The following is a 21,286-nucleotide window of genomic DNA, read 5'->3' on the forward strand; positions in this document are numbered from 1 at the left end:
TTCTGTTTTTATTGTGTGGCACAATTTGAAGAGTATTGGTATTAACTCTTCTTTGAAACTCAGGTAGAATTCTGTGCTGAAACCATCTGGTCCTGGGTTTTTTTTTTTTTTAGGGGGTGGGCGTTGGTAGACTTTTAATGACTGTTTCTATTTTCTTAGTGTTATAGGTCTATTTAAATTGCTTATCTGGTCTTGATTTAAATTTGGTATGTGGTACCTACCCAGAAAATTACCCATTTCTTTTAGATTTTCCAATTTTGTGGAGTACAGGTTTTTGAAGTATGACCTGATAATCTCTGGATTTTCTCATTGTCTGTTGTTATGTCTCCCTTTTTATTTCTGATTTTGTTAATTTGGATGTTCTCTCTCCAGCTTTTGGTTAGTTTGGATAAGGTTTTGTCTATCTTGTTGATTTCTCAAAGAATGAACTCTTTGCCTCATTGATTCTTTTTATTGTTCTCCTTGTTTCTATTTTATTGATTTCAGCTTTCAATTTGATTATTTCCTGGTGTCTATTCCTCCTGGGTGAGTTTTCTTCTTTTTATTCTAGAGCTTTTAGGTATGCTGTTAAGTCGCTAGTGTGAAGTTTCTCCAACTTCTTTATGTGGGCATTTAGTGCTATGAATTTTCCTCTTAACATTGCTTTCATAGTGTCCCATAAGTTTGCGTATGTAGTACATTCATTTTCATTGAATTCTAGGAAATCTTTAATTTCTTTCTTTATTTCTTCTTCAACCCATTGGTGATTCAGTTGAACATTATTCAGTTTCCATGCGATTGTAGGCTTTCTGTAATTTTTGTTGTTGTTGAAATCTAACTTTAAGCAATGGTGATCCAACAAAATACAGGAGATTATTCTATTTTTTTTTTATCTGTTGAGATTTGCTTTGTGACCGAGCATGTGGTTGATTATAGAGAAGGTTCCATGGGGTTCTGAGAAGAAGGTATGTACTTTTTTGTTAAGGTGGAATGTTCTGTAGATATCTATTAATACCATTTGAGTCATAACATCTTTTAGATCCCTTATTTCTCTGTTAAGTTTTTGTCTGGCAGATCTGTCCATTGGTGAGAGTGGGGTGTTGAAGTCTCCCATTACTAGTGTGTGGGGCTTGATATGTGATATAAGCTTTAGTGATGTTTCTTTTACATATGTGGGTGCCCTTGTATTTGGGGAATAAATGTTCAGAATTGAGACTTCATCTTTGTGGATTTTTCCTGTGATAACTATGTAATGTCCTTCTCGATCTCTTTTGACTGATTTTGATTTGAGGTCTATTTTGTTAGATATTAGGATAGCTAAACTGCTTCTCAAGTTCATTTGATTGGAACATCTTTTCTTAGCCTTTTACTCTAAAGTAGTGTCTATCTTTGAAGTTGAAGTATGTTTCTTGTATGCGCCAGAAGGATGAATCCTGTTTTCACATCCATTCTGTTAGCCTGTGTATTTTTATAGGCTAATTGAGTCCATTGACATTAAGGGATATTAATGACCAGTGATCATTGATTCCTGTTATCTTTTGGTGGTAGTGTGTGTGTATTTCCCTTCTTTGGGATTTGCTGCTGTGAGGTTATCTATTGCCTGTGTTTTTGTGAGTGCATCTGACTTCCTTAGGTTGGAGTTTTCCTTCTAGTTCTTTCTCTAGGGCTGGATTTGTGGATACGTATTGTTTAAATCTGGTTTTGTCTTGGAATGTCTTCTTCACTTAGTTTATGGTGACTGAAAGTTTTGCTTGGTATATTAGTCTGGGCTGGCACCCATGGTATTTTAGTGTCTGCATTATGTCTGTCTAGGACCTTCTAGCTACATCTGTCCAGGTCCTTCTGCCTTTCATTGAGAAAATGGCTTTTCTCCATTGAGAAGTTGGGTGTTATTCTGATGGGTCTGCCTTTATAAGTCACTTGGCCTTTTTCCTTTGCTGCTCTTAATATTCTTTCTTTATTCTGTATGTTTAGTGGTTTAATTATTATGTGGCAAGGGAATGTTTTGGAGGTCTAGTCTATTTGTTGTTCTATAAGCTTCTTTTATCTTCATAGGTATTTCCTTAGTTAAGTTGGGAAAGTTTTCTTCTATGATTTTGTTGAATATATTTTCTGTGTCTTTGAGTTGGTATTCTTCTCCTTCTTCTATCTCTAATATTCTTAGGTTTAGCCTTTTCATGGTGTCCCAGACTTCCTGGACATTTTGTGTCATGACTTTTTTGGCTTTGGTGTTTTCTTTGACTGACAAATTCTTTCCTCAGTTGTATCCTCCACACAAGAGATTCTCTCTTCCACCTCTTGTATTCTTTTGGTTAGCCTTGCATCTGTAGTTCCTGTTCATTTACTCAGTATTTCTATTCCCAGCATTCTCTTGGATTGGATCTTCTTTATTGTTTCTATTTCAATTTTCAGGTCTCGAACTGTTTCCTTCACCTATTTAATTGTTTTTTCTTGGTTTTCTTGGCTTTCTTTAAGGGATTTATTGATTTTTTCCAATTTTTGTTTCTCTTTTCCTCAATTTCTTTAATGGAATTTTTCATTTCCTCTTTAAAGGCCTCTATCATCTTCATGAAGTTATTTTTAAGATCACTTTCTTCTGCTTCTTCTATGTTGTGATGTTCAGGTCTTGCTGTTGTTGAACCACTAAGTTCTGGTGGTGCCATATTGCTCTTTATGTTGTTGTATGTATTTTTGCACTGGCATCTACCCATCTCTTCCTTCAATAAGGCAAGAGGTGCCTGTGTCTGAGTAAGCTACTCTTGGTCCAATCTGTGCTTGCTGTGTCTATGTCTCAAGGAGCCAATCTTGGTCCAACAGTATCTGTTGGTCTAATTGGAGCTGGCAGATTCTGTGTCTCAGGGAGCCACTTTTGATCCAGTCTGAGCTGGTGGATTCTGTGTCTCAGGATGCCACTGAGGTCACAGGGGGATGGTTGGGTTTGGGGCAGGGTGTGGGTCTTGTAGATTGCAGAGTCCTATCGGGGGTGTTGGTGGGGAAGCCTGCCCACAGGAATCTTCCCTGCTGGCCAGCCACTGGGACAGTGATGGATGAGGGTATGTGGGCATGGGTGGTGTCTGGGAAGGTTTTTCTTTTTGTTTGGATTCTGGATCATTGAAGATCTGTACTCTGTAGAGATTATTAAAACAGCAACAACACTAACAATAAAAAAACAGACATGACATTGGATGTTTTCCTGTTTCCTGCAAGCTTCACACTTCAGCTTCAGGCTGGGCATGGTAATAAAAAATTATACTGCTGGCCTGAGATATATGACTACTACCTTTTCTCATTGTCCTCTGAAAGGAAGTTCATATGTGTATATGGCTTTTAACATCATGATTAGGAAACTGACCTTTGATGAAAGAATGGCACCTTGGACAGTGCGCAAACTCAAGACTGGAGTCCTTAAGTTCTTGTGTTTAGAGACCCTTCAATACCATTCTGATTCTTCACAAAGCATTTTATTTTACTTTGTTATTTTCTCCTGACTTCTGATCCTTTTCGTAAATATATTTGAGTGCCTGCTTCAGTGTAAGTACTGTTCTGGGACTTTGGGACATTGCACCTTTCCAAATAACAGAAATTCATGATAAATGGGTTGAGCAGTTCACTAGTTAGTTAGTATATAGCCATTTGGACTAGAGTGGCTAACAAAGCTCTTGATAAGAGGATTGAGGTTCAGAGATCTGAGAGACACTGGAAGACTGGGCCATAGGAAAGATGAGGGATACAAAAGAGTTCACAGCATTTGTCCCTCTACCCTAACATCCCCACCTAATAAACTGGAAGTTACAGTCATTGTCGCTTACATCTGATTGAAGGCACATTTGCTTTAAAGACTTGATGGACCTGTTTATCTGGCACCAGACATCAAACAAGTCACACTGGGTGCACACAAGTATATCAAAGAGTTACAGTGCAATCTGCTTTATTCTGAGAGTCTGCTGCTGGTGATAATGCTATTATTAATGTTTGCAAAAAACCCACAATAAACAATTTGAGGTGAGGTGATGAATATATCTAAGATACCCTTGAAAATTCATAAAAATAATGGAGGGAAAATTGAAGTCCAGAACACGCTGGTAGTAGGAATCATCTTACTGTTAAAACGTAGAAGGCTTGGTTTATTGTGGGAATCTGTAATTTGCATGTGTGTGGACACTGTAGCATTCTATACTCTGATCAAATTCTTCAGATGTGGATCAGCTTAATCTTTTGCTCAATTCCCCAGTCCTGTTTGCATTTCCATTTCTTATAAGTTAAATGGAGGCAGTAATACCTGTCCCTGAGGGGGTTGTGAGTGTGGAGTAAAATAACAGATGGGAAAGTACTTAGACAAGCAGCAACTCCCAGCTCAGTCAATAAATGTGATTATTATTATGTTCTTTTCACTTAGTTTTATTATAGATTCTTCTTCCACTTCTCACCCTGGGAAAAAAAATCCACCAAGATCTGAGCAAATGGGGGTTGTGCAGTTAAGGATGTGATTTATTTGTCATGGTTCCCTAATGAGGAATTTTGTTCCGAACCCTTTTGAAACATCTGTTGCACTTCAACTGGGAAAGTGCAAATAACAGAAAAATAAGAGCATTTGGGGGAGACATGAAAAGCATCTACTCCTCTTAGAAAGCTAGAGTGAGCTACAGTGAGTGGATAAAGCTGCAAAGAGAGGAAGGGAGGGAGAGGGAGAAAGGGAGAGAGAGAGAGAGAGAGAGAGAGAGAGAGAGAGAGAGAGAGAGAGAGAGAGAGAGGGCTACAACATTTTTTATACTGAGCCCTTGATCACAGAAATCCCACTCTGCCTGGTGCTGGGGAAGCTGCGTGATTAATGTGTGTGCGCGCAGCTGTGCATCGTCTAGGAGCACTGGCTCCAAATCCCAGCGCTCCTCCACTAGGTCAGCACTTTCCTTGGCGGATGCTGAGAAGTGACTTTCTGTGTAAGTCTCCTGTCTCACACGCCCTCCCATGGGTTGGCCTTTGTTTCTAGGAAAGTAGGAAGAAATGGTCCATGAAGTTTCATCTGCCTTGGAAAAAACAAAACAAAACAAAAATGTATCCAGAAAAAATCAATGGCAAGTAGCACACCGGCAGAAGGCAGAGAGGAGCTGGGTCTGTGCCCAACCCTCCCATGGCCTGTAAGAAACAGCTGACCAGGGAAATGTGCATCCTGAGGCTTGAGAGGCCAAGGCAGAGGAAGAAGGTCTTCAAGGAAAAGGAAATATCTCAGAAGTCACACTGGTTCTTGACATTTTTGAGTGAGTTTACAGAACTGTTATGCATCTAGATAGAAGGAAGTCTTCTCTCAAGCAAAACAAAAAGTTGAACACCTCACATCCCTCTAGGCATGACCTCCCTAAGCATCACCCTCCTAGGCATCATCTCTCTAGGCATCACCCCTCTAGACATCACCCCTCTAGACATCACCCCTCTAGACATCACCCCTCTAGGCATCACCCCTCTAGGCATCACCCCTCTAGACATCACCCCTCTAGGCATCACCTCCCTAGGTACCACCTGCCTAGCTATCTCCCATGAACTAGGTATCAGAACAGGGAATGGATCCACTGTAATGAGACCAGACACAGTGACTGGGTGGCATGGGTGCACAACCCATCTCTCAGCAGTGTCTTTCTTGGATAATAGCAAGTCTCAGGCTATCCTGATATTTCAGCAAATATCAGGATTCCAGCCTATGAGAATGCCACAAGTACAAGAGCCACAGGTACATTTACACACATATTCCTTGGGGTCCTTCCAAATTAGGACTCTTCTGGGTCCCAGACTTACCCAGTCATTCACAAATGGGAGAGAAGTCCCACTTGCCAAGAGTCTTGATTTTCTGGTCACTAGAAATATCCTTGCTGTGTGGACCTTGGACAATGAAATGAAGTCAAAGGACCTACATACTTGCTCCCGTGTAAATGGTCTGACCAAGGCCACAAGGCTGTGACATTGCCACTACTACAAATTCAGTGCTTGGTCTCTGTCTTTTCTCATTCTAAAGGAGACTTTTAATTTCTCCAGGTAAGCAATAGGAGGCTTAGACTCCATCACATTACACTCAGAATGGCCATCCTCAAGAACATCATCAATAATAGATGCTGGTGCAGATGTGTTGAAAGGGGATCCTTATACACTGTTGGCGGGAGTGCATATTTATATAGCTACTTTGGAAATAAGTTCAGAGGTTTCTCAAAAATAAATAAATAAATAAATAAATAAATAAATAAATAAAAACTAAAAATTACCATATGAGCCAACTATACTACTCCTGAGACAACTCAGCCTAGTGGCCCATCAGATGATCAGTTAATAATGCAGATGTGGTACATGTACACAATGGAATATTATTCAGCTGTAAAGGAAAATGAAATTTGAAGAGAAATATATGGAGCTGACAATAATCATTAACCCCAGCACTAAAGACAAATGCTATGTTTTCTCTCTCATATGAAGATCTTAGTTCTGACTCTTTAGTCAGTATGTCTAGTGTAGAATATCTGTGAAAGCAGATGCCTGTGGTCTGGACTGTTGCCTGAAGCCATGCTGATGTTCAAAAGCCTTGCTTAGTTGGCTCCACCCCTCACTGACCACTGCCCAGCATGGGCATGGGAGAGCTGGTGCCAGTGGAGAGGATGCAGGAGAGCTGACCCTGGTAGCATGGGTGCAGGACAGCTGGCCCTGGTGGCATGGGAGAGGGCCCAGTGACATGGATGTGGGAGAGTTGGCCCCAGTAGTATGGGAGCAGGAGAACTGGCAGAATCATAGCCACACAATCTCTATGACTCAGGACAACAACAGGACAGCAGAGAGGAGTCTCAGTGAGGGTCCAATATTGATGGTGTAGCAGAAGCCAGAGGCCTTGAACCAGACCAAAGACTGATTTCAATGAACATTTGTAAGCAATGCTGCTTGGGCAGACGGGTATACTCTGTGTCACATCTCAGTTCCCAAGTCACTACAATGAATGAATATGTGATGGAGAGGTGGGTAAGCAGGAGCCAAGCGGCACATACACGGTGGTCCTGGAGACAAGACAGCTGTGACAGCTGTGGCAGCTGTGACAGGTGCGAGAGAAGGCTGAGGTTAGCAGAGGAGGGGCTGGCATGACTTTTTTATTCTTAATGTTAATTTTAATTATTTTACTTTCTTTTGGGGAGATCGGTTATCAGGGTGAAGGACAGATATGAAAGGAATGGGAAATGAGTGGGAGTGGGGTACATGATGTGAAATTCCCAAAGAATCAATTTTAAAAAGTTTTAAAAAAAATTATAAAAAACACAGAATCCAAAAAAAAAAAGAATATACAAAAAAAAAAACCCTAAACATCAAGAAAACAAATGGCCTTATTTTAAAAATGTGTGACACGCTGCATATACACATCAGCTTTTAATTCTGGCACTGGGAAAACAGAGACAGGAACGGGGGCAGGAAGTACGCAAGAGCCATTAGATAGGGTGACAGTCTGTGAAATGTCATTCTCTAGACTCAACACAGCCATTGCATTCATTAGCTCACAACAACTATAGTTACCTTGGGCCCACACAAAACTGGCCCTCATCCGACAATTAGTCAAAAAAGAGGGAGGGGCTCATGGGGCCCTACCCTGGGCATTGGCTATTGATAGATTCTGGGAAAGGGAGAATCAGTGCCTTTAATTGTGTACCCTTGGCTGAGCCCTCCAGGCTCCCATGGCTAGCTCCAAACCCGTGGTTACACAGATGGTCCTGATTAATCCCCATAGAACCCAAAACAAAATAAATAGACATGAATGTGTGAAAGATATTTGTAGGAAAGACAGAGGATGTAAGAAGAAGGTTGGCACAGAGGTGGGAGGATGAGAGGGGTCAGTGTGTAAAGCGTTTATGTGCAAAACTATAAAAAATAATAACCACAAAGAAATCATGCAAGCACAGGCAACCAACACACACACAACAAGCACAGGTGACCAACACCTTTGCCTTTGCTTAGACCATCCGGGTGATAGCACCGTTGCCTAAAGCTTCTCCTGTTGTCTTTCCTTAGGAGCATTAGCACATGGTGGCAGCCGTCCCTGGCCATTACTGAACTGACATGTGTCCATCCCACCTTCCCTGTTCACACATCTCCAGTTGTTTGTAGGCAGCCACATGCCAGTCCCAAATGAGATGCTGACTTGGTCTGCTTCTTTGGAAATTTCCTTGTCTGCGAGAAGCAATTTGGGCTAGTGAAATTCCAGCAAGCATCTATTGGGAGTCTCTAGTCAAGTTTGCTTCTGATGTGAAGAGACAGGTGTTGATCACACCTGTCCTGCACAGGGAAGGGTGGTCTACAGATGTAGTGGCCACTTGGCATTGTAAAAAAGCATGAGGACAAGAGCTGTGGTAGACAGTCTAGGAGAAAGATGGAAAGAATTTGAGACCCTGATGATGTCATTGAGCAGCCCAAACCCCACCAAGAACTGCCTTCATCAGATCTCACCTGAGAACAAGAAACACCTACTTGGTTAGATGGCTGAAATGAAGTCATTCAGTATTTGTAGAAAACAAGCACCATTACTTACTGATACAGTGACCATATTATATGAAAGTGGATAAATGAGTCTATAAATAGCAGTAACATCTTTAATCAATGGAAATGAAGTGTCCTTGAGAGTCTCTGCTTCCATGAAAAGTTTTCTAGAATAATCTGCACCATTTACTCTATATCCCCCATGGCTCACAGAGAGATGTGGAATTCTTCATCAGATACCAAATCATTGGCCTTCACCACCCCATTTCTCCCTCCTCAGTTCCCCCAGCTGTTCCACATCTTCCCTGCACTGTTTCCCACCCATTAATCACTTGCATTGTCCAGGTTTACAATTTCCAAGTTCTGCTCATTTCAATTAGATGCCTGGATCTCAGACAAAACCCAGCAGCCTCAACCTGCACAGGCCTGGTGTGGGAGGGGCTGGATTCCTGCAGGCCCTGTTTCCATGTGGGCCATCTCCAGTGCAGGGCTAGATAATTTCAGTCATCTAGAAAATTAAGGTGAATAAGAGTAGAAAACTGGAATGGCATATGGTATAGCTTCCTGAATTTGTGTGATTATCCATTATGAAATCACAGACCCAGAGTTATTAAGTCTATTGACAGATGCAATGTAATTTTCTTCAACAGATAACTGATCGCAGGCCTGATAAGGTCTGAATGTGCCATGAATACTCCCTCATCTATTGTTCATTCTTCACTTTATTCATGCAATGCTCTTATCAAGTATATACACAGAAATAAAGTAACTCAGATGCCTTAAATCTATGCTCAGAGATCTTATTTATGTAAAATTTCCTCATTCTGTACAGCTCTGCTCTGCAATTTTAAGACTAAAAGACATAAAAGTAAGGACATGAAAACGTAAAATGCGTACACATCTGAGTATGGGAAAGATTTTAAATAAAGTGTAGAGAAATAGACAGTGTCAGGTCCTGTGCTGCAGCTTTCAGGATACCAAAGTTGAGAGTCAATGCTATTTCGATGCTGGCTGTGAGAAGGGCTTGGCTTTCCTTTTGCAATTCCTGGCAAGCATACACTTCAGTAATGATTCAGCACTGAAACAGAGCTCAAGAACATGGGGATAACACCTGATATAAAGGGATGCAGAAGACATTGTAGCCTTTTAAAGTTTAATAGCACATTGTGTGCCCTTGTTGAAAACTCCATGTTAGGCTGCTCACAACCACCTGCAACTCCAGTTCTAAGTGGATCTGGTAGCCTCTTTTGGTGGACATAAACTCATGCAAGTACCTGTATGTACACATACAAAGATAAATAAATACATAAAAAGTAACATCATCCTCTGAGTGCACATTTGGCACTCAGAGAATGGTGGGAAGGCATAAAATTTCCCAGAAATTTGGAATAATCATCAAAACTTAGAAAATGAAAAAAAAGGCCAGGCGGTGGTGGCGCACGCCTTTAATCCCAGCACTCGGGAGGCAAAGCCAGGCGGATCTCTGTGAGTTCGAGGCCAGCCTGGGCTACCAAGTGAGTCCCAGGAAAGGCGCAAAGCTACACAGAGAAACCCTGTCTCGAAAAACCAAAAAAAAAAAAAAAAGAAAAAAGAAAATGAAAAAAAATTCCTACTAATTTCACCTTTTAGTCTTAGGGTCTAATTAAAAATTGTTATACTTCTCTTTGACTTTTCCTAATAAGTAGCTATTATCAGTGTTCTGAGTTCCAGAGAGTTGACAAACCTAGGATTGAAAGGACTATGCATATGCCTGCTTTCAGAAAGGCAGATATTATATATACATTTTGGTGTGTGTGTGTGTGTGTGTGTGTGTGTGTGTGTGTGTGTGTGTCCAGGACCAGACTGCATAACCCTTTGGAAGGGAACCCATGGACAGGGAGTCTAATCACTTAATTTGTGAAGATGTAGATGAGACCTATACCTTGTTATAAACACATAAATATTAAGTTTGTGTTCTTGTTAGGAAACAAAATACTTTTAAAATGTAGATATATCACCATGTGCTCAACAGGAAGTGACTATGTACTGAACTTTAAGGTAAATCAATGATTTTAAGAATATAATTAAGCATACAATTGTATAAGAAAGTTGTTTAGGGAATGTATCCATGACCTTTCAGCTATCAAAGATTTGATTTTTATCAAACTTTGAAAGATACTCAGCAAGTACCTTTATTTTCCCCCACTGAAGTCTTTGGTTTTCTTAACTAGGTTTAGCCAAATTAAGATGTTATATTTTGTATACCTACTAAGAAAAATGTATTTTGTCTGGGGTGATCATTTCCTATGACTAGGGGAAGTTGAACTACTAGATTCCTTTAATAGGTGGAGTCTAGCTATTTTATATAAGGGAACTTTCAAAACCAATTTCAGATATTAACCTACTCGGTAAAGAGTTTCTACTATGGTGAATTCTAGATGACTTCATTTGCTGCAGAATTTCTCTGTCTTTCTAGAGAGGATACATTTAGGTGTGTATGTGTTGTTGGAAGTTTTCCAGTGTCCTACCCGGCTTCTGCAGCCCCACAGTCCTGTAGCCGTTTTTAAAATAATTACTCAGAGACTATATGGCCTAATGGCTCAGGTTTCTCACTAGCTGCCTCTTATGTCTTAAACTAACCCATTTCTATAAATCTATGCTTTGCCACATGGCTTGTGGCTTACCAGTACTTTATGTCTTGCTTCTCCTGGCAGCATCTCCCCTGATCTGCTTTTTTTCCTTCCTCCCTCTCTGCTTAAAATGTCTCACCTAACCTTATTCTGCCTCACCATTGGCCAAACAGCTTTATTTTTGCCAATCAGAGTAACACATATTCACAGTATACAGAACAACATCACCCATCATTTCCCCCTTTTCTTTCTATTCAAAAGGAAGGTTTTAACTTCAACATAGCAAAATTACATATAATAGAACAGTTATTAAGCAAGAATTACAGTTACAATATCTAGCCTATTTGTATTTGGTAAAATTAAAGGAAATATTTTATCTATCCTATATTTTTGAGTCTAAAGTTTTATATCTAATTTATCTGTTAGCTAGTGGTTCTTAGGGCAGGTAGGACTCATGGTTGAGTCCTATCATTGGTACTTGTGAAAGGGGGAATGTGGAGGGCCCCCAAAAGACTGAAAGAATGGTCAAAGGCTGGGGAAACATCTGTGTACTGCAGCAGGAATCTGCCATGCTGCACTCAAGCTCACGTGCCATGAACCCACCATATTATAGCTTAAGTCCACACACCACAGCATCTTTGTACCTTGGCATCTCTATATCTCAACCCACATGAAACATGAAGTAGAAAGCTATTTTTGGCTCTGTTATTGTGTGTTTAGAAGCCCTTTTTAAACTCTTTTAGGCCTTATGGAAATTTGAGAGCCTCACATTGGGTGCCAAATGTAGTTGGGAGTTTTCCTGTGTCCCACCTGGTGTCTGTGGCCCTGCAGTCTCACAGCCACTTTTAAAATAATTACTCAGAGACTTATATTATTTTTAAACTATATGGCCTAATGGGTCAGGCTTCTTGCTAGCTAGCTCTTATGTCTTAAATTAACCCATTTCTAAAATCTATACTTTGCCACATGGCTTGTGGTGTACCGGTACTTTATATCTTGCTTCTTCTGGTGGTGGCTAGCAGCGTCTCCCCTGCTCTGCTCTTTTTCCTTCCTCCCTCTCTAGTTAGACTGTCTCACCTAACCTTATTCTGCCTCATCATTGGCCAAACAGCTTTATTTATCAACCAATCAGAGCAACACATATTCACAGCATACAGAACAATATCACCCATCATGTATGACAGAGCCTAATCTTTTTTTCTTTATTAAGAAAGTTTTTATTCATTTTACATACCAATCACAGGTCCCCTTCTCATCCTTCCTCCCACTCCCCCCAAGTCTTTCTCCTCAATCTACCTCCCCTTCCCTTCTCTGAAAAGGTAAGGCCTCCCATGGGGAGTCAGCAAAGCCTAGTACATTCATTTGAGGCAGGTCCAAGCCCCTCCCCTTGCATCAAGGCTGTACAAGGTGTCCCACCATAGGTAATGGGCTCCAAAAAGCCAGTTCATGCACCAGGGATAGATCCTGATCACACTTCCAGCAACTCTTCAAACAGACCAAGCTACACAACTGTCTCCCCTATGCAGAGGGCCTAGTCTGGTCCTACGCAGGCTCCAGAGCTGCCAGTCTAAAGTTCATGAGTTCCTATGAGCTTGGTTCAGTTGTATGTAGATTTCCCCATCGTGACTTTGACCCCCCTTGCTCGTAGAATCCCTCTTCACTCTCTTTGACTGGACTCCCAGAGCTTGGCCTAGTGCTTGGCTGTGCATCTCTGCATCTGTTTCCATCAGTTATTAGTTGAAGGCTCTACGTTGACAGTTAGGGTATTCACTCATCTGATAACCAGGGTAGGCCAGCTCAGGCACCCTCTCCACTATTGCTAGTAGTCTAAGCTGGGGTCATCCTTGTGAATTCCTGGGAACTTCCTGGGTACCAGGTTTCCTCCTACTCCCATGATGTCTGCCTCTATCAAGATATCAACATAGCCCAATCTTAAGAATAACATAAAAATATTAATTACCTAATCCCAGTACTTGGGAGGCAGAGATAGGTGGATCTCTATGAGTTCAAGGCCAGCCTGGTCTACAGAGCAAGTTCCAGGACAGCCAAGGCTACACAGAGAAACCCTGTCTCAAATACACACATGCATGCACAAACACACAAACACATAAAACCAAAGCTGTCTGAATCATACCAGCCATGATAAATAATTGGGATGATAGTATGACCATTCAAAGGGCATCAGTATGAACTTAAAATGATATAAGCCAGTATATCCCAATAAATGAACTCTATTCAAAGAAACATGCTGCTGTAATCAAAGATGAACACAATGATTTTTGGCTTACTAAATTATGCCGCCAATCATGATGGCACACATCTGTAATCTCAGCAGTTGGGAGGCTGAGGCAGGAGGATCAAAAGTTCAAAGCCAGTCTGGGCTGCATGATATCCTATCTCTAGAAACAAACAAACAACCCTTTGTACCCACAAATATTAATCAAAGAGAAATATAAACCCATGACCAGGCTGTTATGCTGGTAGAAAGACAGGACAGGCACACCCTCCCTCTGCCTGGTTAACAGGTGCTGGCTACCCAGGTCTGGCTTCTCTTTCTTAATGATAAACCCAGCAGGCCAAGGCTGAAGCAGAGATTGGGTGAGACTGTGTGGCATCTCTGGAGAATGCTGGGAGAGGTTGAACAGAGGTTGAAGTCCCTTAAGACTACTTAGGGATTGTGGCCGTTTCAGCACCACCTTAAATTTGGATATGTCCTCTAGACCTATGGGGGACAGATTCCTGTTAAAGCTCCGTGTTTGTGATTATTTGCTAGGGAAGCCTTAAGAAATCAATACATTTACTGTGCTTTATTAAATGCCACACCAAACACACAAACAAGTCACAAAGAAGAATATTGATCAGCAACTCATTCAGCAAACTCTCATTATGTGTGCTCTCATGGACCTTACAATAAAATGTAAAAAAGTATTCTGTGGTTTGTTTAGATAGTTTTTTCTGCCTCCATCTTTAGAAGAATAAGAGACAGGAAATATTGGAAATTTGAAAGGGAAAATATATATGAGCAAGGATAGGATTCTTTTGATAGGAAAATTCTGAAAGCAATTTCAAAGTATAGAAAGGTGTTATTACTAAAAACACTGAAAAGAGATTCAGAGATATTCAACTCAAACTCACAGTTTACCCATACCTAAAGAATGGAACTGCCTCCTGGCTAACAACAGATGAAAGGGGCAGCATGCAGGAAACCAGCATTTATCATACTGGAACCCAATAGTACTCAGCATGCAGAAACCCAACAGCACTCAGCCTGCAGAAACCCACCAGCATTCAGTCTGCAGGAACCCACCAACACTCAAACACTTTCCAGTTGTGACTTTACATTCTCTGCTGTTTCTCTATCTCTGAGATGGGTCCCATTGCAATGTGCTGTCCTGTGAGGTATCAATCACATTACAGTATGCCCCTTAATGTAACATGGAGTAATATGGTTGACACAATCCACTAGGGTTTGTCATGGTGTTACATGTCAGCCAGGACACTTTTAAGAGCTTTGTTTAATTAAAAAAGGGCAAAGTATTCCATATAAAATCACATCATGATACAACAGCGAAGGAAAAAAAAGAAAAACTTTTTGAAGGTTTATGCATCCTTTCTGCTGAGGAACAGATAAGCATCTTATAAGAAAGTGGTATCTACATCTACCATACACCATATCAGTTACTTGATAGACTACAGACAGCCCCTCTTAGATACAGAATCATCTCCTTGTGCTCTCTGATCCTCCTTGCTACTCATTCAGGGCACTTATGAGCTCACCTTTAATAAAAGGAAAAGAATTACCAAAAGGAAGCTCTACACATGAGGCAAAGGGGAACAATAAAAACAGGCAGCCTCAAAGGAAGGTTAGAGATGCTTCCTACATCTCCATGGATGCAAATGGGGAAGTAACAACTGAAAATGAGCTCAACAGAAAGAGGATTTGTTATAAGCACATGGGGATTTTCAGGGACCAGGGGCAGAAACAGAATAGCCATGAAAAAGAACTAGAAACAGCAACTGAAAGGCCATCAGCATCTTTCTGTGTATCTTTCCTCTACTTCCTTCTTTCTTCTTCACCATCCATCCTTCCCTTAGTAGAATTTATCTCTAAAACAATCAACAAGTTAAAATCTCAGAATCAGACAATGTGAAATGTTAGTAGATATGTGTTGATATCCTCATCTGGATGTATTTCCAGGTAATGCTCCAGTTCCTTGCCCTGTCTTGTACAGACTTCACTTTTGGATCCAGAGAAAAACTCAATCTTACTTCAGTTGACTAGGTGAGTATGTTATCAAGGCCAGTCAATGAATATTCAGTGATGGATGTGGGACCTAAACAAGGCAGGTAAGAGAGAACCAAAGGACAACATATTCTGAATATTTGACTCAACCTTGTGCTTTAACCTGGGCCACAACTCAGTGCAAAGTGAGTTTGGGACTAGGGTAACCAGCTTGAAGGAAGAGTTCACTCAGACAAAGAGGAATCAAGACTTTGATCCCGATAATAGCACCTAAGTTTCCAATCAAATCATATCCACAGCCTAAGTCTCTCTTACAATACTTTAGGTATAGGAGCCAACAAAAATCCTTTTGCTTAAGCCAATATGAGTCAGAGTTTTCAATGTCTTGTAACTGAAGAAGTATTCTATTTATACAAAAGACAATTTAACAGACTTTGGGAAATTATCCAGCCAACCTAGCTTCCACCAGTCACACTAATCATCCAAGGAAAGGGTCAAGCACAGCTGTCGGTTATCAAATCCAAAAGCGTGAATGGGATAGCTGTTCTTGGAAGAGGAGTAGTTGGAATCTTGAATGAAGTCATTGTTGGAGAAGATACTCACTGTCTAGATGAATCTGGATAAACAGACTTCTCTAATGTGCTCATTTGCCTTTTTAAAGTTGGCTTATTACACTTCTATATACAATGGCTGTCTTAGTCAGTGTTCTATTGCTGTGAGCAGACACCATGACCATGGCAACTCTTATAAAGGAAAACATTTAATTAGGAGTCACTTACAGTTTCAGAGATTCAGTCATTGTCATCATGGTAGAGAGCATGACTGCATACAGGAAGACATGGTGCCAGAGAAGTAGCAGAGAGTTACATCCTGGTTCACAGGCACAGGAAAGACAGAGACTCTGGGCTTGGAATGGGCTTTTTGAAACTTCAAATTTCACCTCCAGTGACACATTTCCTCCAACAAGGCCATACCTCCTACTCTTTTCAAACAGTGTCATTCCCTGGTAACCAAGTGTTACCTTTAATCCTATGGGTGGAGGGGGCATTGTCATTCAAACTACCACAATGGCTTTTTACAGTTTTGACAATTTTTCTTCTGTTCCCATTTGTTCACATAGAAACATGAAAAATATTTAGATTCATTCGTTTTATGATTTTACCCCTTTACCCTGAGGTCCATGCTATAATCCTCTGAAGTGTACCTACCTTCCTCCAGGGTAGAGATAAGGTTTATTTCCTGGTTTCCAGGGAACTTGTGGCTCAGCCTTCTTGCCCTTCTGGATGAATCTTTGTCTTATAAGGTAACTGAACATTGAAGTTGGCACAAGGAAAAACGTCAGTAATATGTGTAAGATGTATGTGTAGAGTATTTGTTGTTCATTTATGTATTTTATTTGGAAAATAATAATTAAGCACTGAAGACAACTGAATTTTAAAAATATTAACCTTATTAAATACTACATGATTTATACAACTGTCAGGGTTATATTAAGCAATTTCAAGTCTTATTTCAAGAAATAATAAATGTTTATGAGACACCACAAAGTAAAAAAAGAAATCACAGTTCAAGAGTCAATCTCAAAACTAAAAACTGGAAAGACACTGGTCACCTTAAAATTCTCAAAGTGAGGGACTATACACAGATTTTGCTTTTCTTTTTATGTAACTTTTCATATTTTCCTAATATGTCCATAGTAAATAAATTCTACTTTTATAGCTAGTAGGAAAATAATACTTTCATTTTTATAGATGTGAAATATATTTTGTTTTCTGAATTTGGTTTTGGAGACAGTAAAAACAGATCAAAATGAAATAATTTGGAAACAATATAAATATGTTGTATCTAGATCATACTTAAGAAAATTAAATAACTTAAAAACAGGCATTACTAAACAAAGCCTGGTTCAACCCTTAGCATGGGTGTATGTGGAAGGAGTTCTTACATAAGTATTTTTTCCCATTTTTTTCATCATTGAAGAATTTTTGGTTTCTGTAGAAGTGATTGACTTCAGTTTCTGCCTTTAAAAGTTCTCCAAATCAGAGGTTCTAATGACTTCCTTCCCTGCCTCTTCCTGTGATGGCCCCTGTGATTTACATCTCTGATTACACTTCATCTGCTTTGCAATTCTGAAGTGAATGATGTAGAGACTCTGCTTTTACTCGGTTCCCTTGTTTCTGTGTCTTAAAGTCAAATTATGCCTGTTGCTTTGATAGAGTTTGATTTCGTTTAATTGTATACTGAAAGTCTGGCACACATAATCAATCAATGAATCATAATGTCTGTTGGACAACCCATGTCTGTTGGAAATCTCATTGTAAAATGCCAGATATGAGTGGAAGGAGGGTGGAAGAGATAAGAAAGAAAGTCCATGCTGTCTCTTCCTCAGAACAGGGTGAGCAAAGTGACCTCGCGTGTGGAGAAAAGTCAGTTTGATGTTGTAGATTGGTCCCCATTTCCAGAGAATCTAGAACATATTTTCTTGTGCTCTTTTGTCTACTGGAATGACACACCTCACACTCTTGACTTCACCTTACAAAAGTGTTGCTTTTCTGGTCACACCGGCATGTTGGAGGCAGTTGATATGATTATACAGTTGAGCTTTTCTGGTCACACCAGTATGTTGGAGACAGTTGATGTGATTATACAGTTGAGTGTCTATGGAATCTTATCATATAAATGTGTAAAAACTGGTTCAAAATATATTTTAACACACATTTTCATGAGGAGCACAGGCATCCACAGTTCTCACATACATTTGAGCATCCCTGTTAAGGATGAGGTTAAATCAAACATCTGATCTCCTTGGCCAGTTGTCTACTAGGATTAAGCCATTGAGCTGGGCTTTAAGCTTCATTAGTACAAGATGACCAGATTGCACAGTGATTCACTGGATGCTTTTCAAAATAAAAACTGTGGTCCAATTCCCAGCACCCACAGGCTGCTCATAACCATCTGTGACTCCACTTCTAGGTAATCCAAGAGTACTGCATGCATATTGTACACAGACATACATGCAGACAAAATGTCTGTACACATAAAATAAAATAAAACAAAAAACACAAGATGTCAATTGTGTTTCCACTCTCAAAGGGCTTCCAGACAATTGGTAGAATAGCCAAATAAAGTCAAGTCTACATGTTGTGTGCTTAAGCATTCTGTGGTCCAAGATATCTACCTAGGCTATAAATGTACTTCAAAGGCTACATTCCATGTAGAATAGTAAAGCAAAGCCTTTCATCACTTGTTCCTCATTGGCCTTTACAGCAGCTCTTTAGAAGTGCTTAATAGACTGCATTAACTCCACACAGCTAATGTGAATATTGAGAAGGAAGTTAAATGACCTGAACAGATAGCATACCCAGAAAGTAAAACATCCACATTGAAACCAGACCTGCTGAAATAGACCTGCTATTCTTCCCACTAAAGAAAATAAAGAAGCTATTATTTTTGCTGGAGTTGACAATGCCAACAAAATACACTCCACAGAAAAGAGGGCTACTTGCAAATAGAAATCTTTATTGCCTTTCAGAGACAAGAAGTGAGCCTTAAAAACTGCTTCCTCAAAGCACTTTCCTTAGCCAAAACCAGCACAACACGCAATAAGTACCTAGCTCAAGACGATGATAATGGGGAGCTGGGGATCCCAACACATGCCTCTTTTTCACTACCCTGAAACTTTGAGCATTATGTAATTGGCTCATGGGGACTGACATGGTCATTTTTCCACTCTGTATAACCCTAGTTTCACACCTACAGCACAGTCCTTTCTATTCTACTATGTGCTATGGTCATTGCTACTGTTGAGTGAAAAAATAAAATGAACAGGAGTGAGGGAGAGAGAGAGAGAGAGAGAGAGAGAGAGAGAGAGAGAGAGAGAGAGAGAGAGAGAGAGAGAGAAGATAATAGGAAAAATGATCCTACTTGATGAAAGGCAACACAATTCTAAAAGATCAGATTCAGATTCCTGGAATCCATTCAAATCCTAAGAAATGGGAATCTGAATGCATTTCTAATACAAGAAGCACTTGGCTTCAGGAAGTGATTAAACCAGGATAAATCATTGCTCCAAGTTCCAGATCCATTTCTGCCACTTTAGGAAGAACTAGGCATGAAGCTGGGTCCCTAACTTTGGCCCTTGGTGGTGGTGGTATCTTGTCATGATCAAATTCTATTTATAAGGGGAAGCTCTTACCAAACCAACCAACCAACCAACCAACCAATAACAAAAAAAGCCACAGAGTGGCTAGTGTTCTCAGCAGCAAACAGTGGGTGTCATTTGGGGCTTTTCAAGGGCAGAACTAACACAATCTTGATTTCATGTTGCTTTACCTTCAAGAAGTTCCAGAGACCAAGGATGACATTCATAATACAGTTGACATCCCATCAAGCCCCACCACAAATTTGTCTACAAACAAACTTTGTTTATTGTTGCTGTTTGTGTCAACTTTACTTTGAAAATAATTGTATGTCCAAGCCCAGCTGCATCTTGATTATGCCACGTAGATGTAAGAGCATAAATTTCTTGTTCATCTTATTTAATGGTTTATGTTTAAAAATAAAAAGCCAGAAAAGGATTGCATACTAGCCTGGTATTGCCTATATCCTACAGGACCACAGCTTCCCACCCGACACTGTCAACCATGAGTGTGACAGCTATGTAAACAAACAAAGGAACACACTTCCCCTAAATATGGTTCTTTATGGTCCCATTCTTGGTCCTGGCTCTGTATCAGGACAGTGTTGACTCCAAGACTTGCACCGGGCAAGGACAGTCATGTGCTATTAGACAAAGGTAAGTTTTTTTTTTTTTTTGTCTTGAAACTTATCAGGGATCAATTATATGTTGATATTTTATATCTCCGTCATTTTTCTAAGACCTGAAATCAACTTGAAGGAGAGGAAAAAAGAATGTACACCCTTCATTAGCCATATTCATCCAGAAGAGAAAATGCAGTCTGTGATCACTCCCTTATGCAAGTACTAATCCTACCCCACTGTCTTGGGGAAAAGATAAAACATGATCCTCACCCACGGTTAATCTCAAAGGTTAATTTTGTTGTCCATGCTCTATAAACAAAGGAGATAGTTCTTTCTCTGTTGAGGGCCTTTTGCCACAAATGAAACATAGAAGAAAGTCAGCGTGTCCTGAGGATTAATTCGAGGTCGGAAGATCGGAAGAACTTGGTGGTGACAGACTAGCTTATTAAAAAGCCCGCTCAATGGACTGACTGCCGCTGACGGCCTAACCTGGCAGGAGCGCAGGAGACCAGCGCACAATCAGTGGACTGTACTTCTCTGGGGACAGCAGGGCACCCAGGAGCCTTTTCTAATTTGTCAAAGTTGTATCTAATTCCACAGAACAAAGTTCATGACGAGATGAGCAGAAGCCACAAATCATTTCTCATTCACCAGCCCTTGATGGAATGATAGGAACAGCCTACAGCTAGGGTTCTGTGAAGTAACTCGACGCCTGCCAGTCGGCTTTGGGTAATTCTGCCTTTCGGGTATAACAGCTTCCTTGTTTTTTATTTAATAGGATTAATCTTCAGAATATTAAAAAAGATACCATCAGCATCTTTCACTGGCCCCACAAAGTATTTCTAGAAATAAGAAAAGAATGGTTCAAGTATTTTTTGTGACTCTTGGTGTGACTTTTGCTCTCTTGCAAATTAAATAGAAAAAAAATTCAGTTTTATGAAGGGTATGCCTGGAGCAAAGAAAGCAAACAGTAAGTTTTGTAGGAAAGCAGTGCCGTTCAAATTCACACTGCAGCTCGACTATTTGGGAAAGGACACTGGGTTTCAAATGTGCTCTTAGACGTCCAAATTCTGAAATGCAAGACTTGGGAAGAGGGATCACACAGAAGTGCCAGGTCTAGCCAGGAAAGGAAACATGATCTTGAGAAAGAAATGTGTTGAACAATCTTCACGCAAGGCCCTGGAATATTCTTCCTTAGTGTTGG

The 21,286-nt window shown here is 40.3% G+C and overlaps 1 long non-coding RNA gene across 2 annotated transcripts in view; it reads left to right on the forward strand.

The window, feature by feature from the left end:
- The window catches only part of LOC114703688, an 81,220-nt gene that overhangs the window by 23,018 nt on the left and 36,916 nt on the right, over positions 1-21,286 (forward strand). The window contains exons 2-3 of one of the 2 annotated variants that reach the window (XR_003736164.2): positions 15,277-15,360; positions 20,427-20,903. This is a non-coding gene — a long non-coding RNA (uncharacterized LOC114703688). Of the gene's footprint in view, positions 1-15,276; positions 15,361-20,426; positions 20,904-21,286 lie in introns of those variants that run through there. The other variant, XR_003736165.2, reaches the window with a different exon arrangement.

This window comes from Peromyscus leucopus, chromosome 10, assembly GCF_004664715.2.
Source record: "Peromyscus leucopus breed LL Stock chromosome 10, UCI_PerLeu_2.1, whole genome shotgun sequence".
NCBI classification, from domain to species: Eukaryota; Metazoa; Chordata; class Mammalia; order Rodentia; family Cricetidae; genus Peromyscus; species Peromyscus leucopus.